This window comes from Phyllostomus discolor, chromosome X (assembly GCF_004126475.2).
Source record: "Phyllostomus discolor isolate MPI-MPIP mPhyDis1 chromosome X, mPhyDis1.pri.v3, whole genome shotgun sequence".
NCBI lineage: Eukaryota > Metazoa > Chordata > Mammalia > Chiroptera > Phyllostomidae > Phyllostomus > Phyllostomus discolor.
Window position 1 is genome coordinate 76,251,996 of NC_050198.1, and position 4,482 is coordinate 76,256,477.

Here is a 4,482-nt window from a genome sequence, read left to right on the forward strand (position 1 = left end):
CTATTGAAATCTCAACCCAAATCTCTTCAGCCTCACTCTTTCATCTCTCTGTACCTCTTGCTTTATTTATCTCCCAGATCTCAAGCTCTCTGAGGGAGATGGCAACTTGAGAAAGCAGGAAGTTATCAGTAAATAGTAATTATGATGGAAAGAACGCTGAGAGTAAACTCTTTTAAAACTTTTACTCATGTCACTAAAAACCTGACAAAGAAAGAGCCCTGTTACTTTGGCAGTCACTACTTTTCCTTCTTGTCAATTAAAATTTAATGTTTAATATCTCCTGTAAATATTGGAATTCATTGTAGAGGCAAATTAGGGTATCTGTGAAAATTCTATATAATTAAAATTTTGTGAATCTTTCTATCATAAGAAAATAAATAAAATTATATGTTTTTATAACAATGTTTTTAAGTGGTCTCAGGCTGAATCACATGACTGTTTTCTCTCTCTACATGAATTACATTGATATTAGGCACTTAGAAGACATATTTTCTAACCCCTTCATGATACATATTGTAGTGCAGTGTCAAATGGGATTATTAAAAATGTTGATTGACATTGATAATAGCTAGGTTTGGGAAATGTAGTGTTATTTCTCTCTGCTTAGTATTTTACTATTCTGTTTGTTTAATAAATAAGACACTTCCTGAAAATGCAGCTCAGAATGCAGTTCTATAAAGAACTTTTACCCTGGCTGGCGTAGCTCAGTGGATTGAGCGTGGGCTGGGAACCAAAGTGTCCCAGGTTCGATTCCCAGCCAGGGTACATTCCTGGGTTGCAGGCCATAACCCCCAGCAACCACACATTGATGTTTCTCTCTCTCTCTCTCTCTCTCTCTCTGTCTGTCTCTCTCTCTCTCTGTCTCTCTGTCTCTCTCTCTGTCTCTCTCTCCCTCCCTCCCTTCCATCTCTAAAAATAAATAAATAAAATCTTTTAAAAAATTAAAAAAAAGAACTTTTAGTTTATGTGGTCTTAAAATAGAAATGCATCTTAAATTAACTTCAAAGTCTTCACTGTGAGAAAACCTGTGTCCTATTTGCATTAAAAAAACCATGAATAAGTGGCATTTGAGTCAGCCACTAGTCAATTTTCAGTTATTTTCTTCTTATAAAAATAAAATAAAATAAAATAAATCTTTATTGATATATTCTGACCTTATCATGGATTCTTTAGCCATTTTAAAAGCTTTCAGTGCTAAGGGCTTGACTTACCATCTGCAGAGGAGAAAGCTGACAAGTTAATCAAGCAGACTGATGATGTGGTGGCTACAATAAAAAAGGTCAAAATCATGTATTATTTCTTGAAATGTATCTACTGATTTGATGATAATGTCAAGTTCAAATCTTAAAAGGCCATTTAATAGAGTACAAAAAGAATTTTTCTTGGGGCATAGAAATTTTGACCTCATAAAGTGAAGTCTGTGACCTATTTCAACTCTTGATCAGAAGTCATTTTATTCATTTGTTAATTCATTCACTCTTCCATCCATCCATCCATCCATCCATCCAACATTTATTAGACACTTATTAGCACTAAGCTAGTTACTGGGGAAATTGCATAAAAAAATAAATCAAGGTTACTGCTCTTGAGCCACATACTGTCTACATCAGTATTTCCCAATACATGTTCAGAAGAACAATGCCCCTATAAGACACTAGCTATTCACTCCATATTATTATTTTTACTTTTCTTCTGAATTTTCTAGAATAATTAAAAATATCTCAGTTTTCTAATTGCAAACACTTTTTTTTTTTACATGAGGAGATCTTAATAGAAAGTAGTTTAATATTGACTTGGGAAATGTGAGGGTCCAAAATATCTGGTATAAAAACATACAGTTACAATGCAAATCTGATGGTACTTTAGCAGTTTAGGTGGATGTCATTCCCCTCATGTAGGGTACAAAATTCACTTTGTGTAAATTAACAAGGAAACCTGACCTTACAGAGACAATCTGGGAAACTGATGTGCAGATGACTATAGGTAACTGGATTTTAAAAGAAAATTAGTTTCAGCTAGCAGACCAGTTCCAAGGAAAACACCTCCAAGCCAGAGCCAGAGGCCAAGGCAAAAGGAGTTGGCAGCACTGGGGTTTGCAGGTGGCGGTACCAGGGTTCGAGTAGGAGTCACTGCTGAGGCCAGGGCCTGTCTCTGATGATCAATGAGGCAGTTCATCAAGGGTGACTTTTTCTCAAGTGCATTTTCTAGTCTGCTTGGAATCCAGGAAATGAAGATTTTAATTTGGGGCTTAAATGGAGCAGGAAAAAGTACAATTTTGTACAGATTACAGGTTGCAGAAGTCATTACTACTATTCCTACTATTGGATTCAATATTGAAACGGTACCATATGAGAACTTTACATTCCAAGTCTGGGATTTAGGAGGCGAGACCATTAGCAGGCCATACTGGAGATCTTATTATTCAAACACAGATGCAGTCATTTATGTAGTGGACAGTTGTGAGCAAAATGAATTGGCATTCCCAAATTAGAGTTGTTTGCCAAGTTGGAGGAAAAAGAACTGAGAAAAGCCATTTTGGTGGTGTTTGCAAATGAGCAGGACATGGAAAAAGCCATGACTCCCATAGAGATGGCAGATTCACTTGGGTTACCTGTCTTGAAGGACCTAAAATAGAAAATATCAAAACTTCAGCAACCACAGGCACTGGCCTTGATGAGGCAATGGAATGGTTAGTTGAAACATTAAAGAGCAGAGAGTAATTCAATCACTTCCGCTCCTCTGAAATGAAGACCACATCACTTATTCCTATGGAAACATATGTGCTTCACACTACTAAATGTTAGAATCGTGTATGATTGTTGACATATACTGAACTGACTACAATATTTGTAATCAATATAAAAAAATAAGTCTTTGGTTAGAAGGGTAACTCATCGTGAATGTCTGGTGTGTGTAATGTAAAGTAGTCTTTCCTTGCTTTCTTGTGTTGAGGTATACGAAAGTATCCAGTCTTGTAATATGAGAAATAGAGATATTTATTGAAGATATAAGATATGAGACATTGTATATAGGACAATGGCACATCAGTCCCCTTCAAAGTAGGCATCTTGCAACCACACGCAGTTCTCCCGGTCACCATCAACTGCCCTGTCATATTTTCCTGAATCTCATCAACCATCTGATATCTCTTCCCTTTCAAAGGTGATTTTAGTTTGGGTAAAAGCCAGAAGTCACAGGGTGCCAAATCTGGGCTGTAGGGGTGCTGAGTCACCTGGGTGATTTGATGTTTCTCCAAAACACTCTGAACGAGACATGATGTATGAGTGATGAAGCTGCCAGTCACCAGTTGCCCATAGCTGCAGCTTTCTGAATCATCCAAATAGTTCTGTGGGGGAATGTTCAAGCTTAGCACAAAATTTGATGCAGATTTGTTTTTCTACTCACTCAGTCATTTTGAATGGAATGGCCACACAGTACACATGCTCACTCAGTGGCATCTATGGCCCCCACTGACTAGTACAGTGAAGTCATTGTTGTTCACATATGTGCATTCCAGTCCACTCTCCTTTACTTCCATGTTACATAGATGTGCAAACTGATCTTGTTATATTAACAACAGTGGACCACTTTTTTTAAAAAAGCTATTTCATTTAAAAGCTCCTGGTTACAGGCATGAAATTGAAATAATTATTTTGGTGGTTAACTTTACTGACTCATCTGTAGTTGTCATTTTATAGCAGTTTATAGTTGTTGAAAAGATTTTATATATATTGACCCTATCGGTTTGTGCAAGAACCATGTGATGTAGGTAGGAAAGGTTGTAATATACTGTTTATGGACATGTAGAATCTTGGGTTGATAGATTGGGTTGTCCAACTGCTATTTAGCTGGGAGCAGGGCTCAAAAGGAGATATCAGGGTCAGAATCTTGTCCCATGAACTCCACCATAAGTTCCTGAAAATATGAACTGTGCAACACAGATGAATTAACCCCTTAGGAGACTCTGTACATTCAAAATAATGTCTGTAAATTTGTTTGTCCACACTGGTAGAGGCAGTAAAAACAATCCTTAATGGTTATATTTGATGAATTCACAACACATCAAAGAAAAATTTCACTTTGAAGGAAATTAAAAAGCTGTATTTTAAAAAGTATTGTAAAGAAAAGAAATTTAGCTTCTTTCTGAAAAGGAGGGCAAAGTTTGTCATTTGTCATCTCAGTCATATTTCAAAGGTTTAGTTATACTTGAAAAAATGGGAACATAGGCAAAATTTTAACCAATGACAGTCATAATAATTATACCATTTTATAAAGAAATGATATTGGCATTAAGAAAGTATTAGGAAAGATATTTCTTTGTGTAAAGAACATCATTTTAGTGAGTGTTTATCAACTAGCATAGAATTGGAGATAAAGTCGTAATTTTGTGACTTCACATTAGTTCAACAGTTTACTTCCATTTGCATGTTTTCTGACTTATAGAAAAGAGGTTAGCAGATTGTTTCAGTATAATTTTAAGGA

The 4,482-nt window shown here is 35.9% G+C and overlaps 1 pseudogene; it reads left to right on the forward strand.

Annotated features, from left to right (window-relative positions):
• Positions 1–2,094: 2,094 nt before the first annotated feature.
• Positions 2,095–2,895, forward strand: LOC114505407 (annotated as a pseudogene).
• The last annotated feature ends 1,587 nt before the right edge of the window (positions 2,896–4,482 follow it).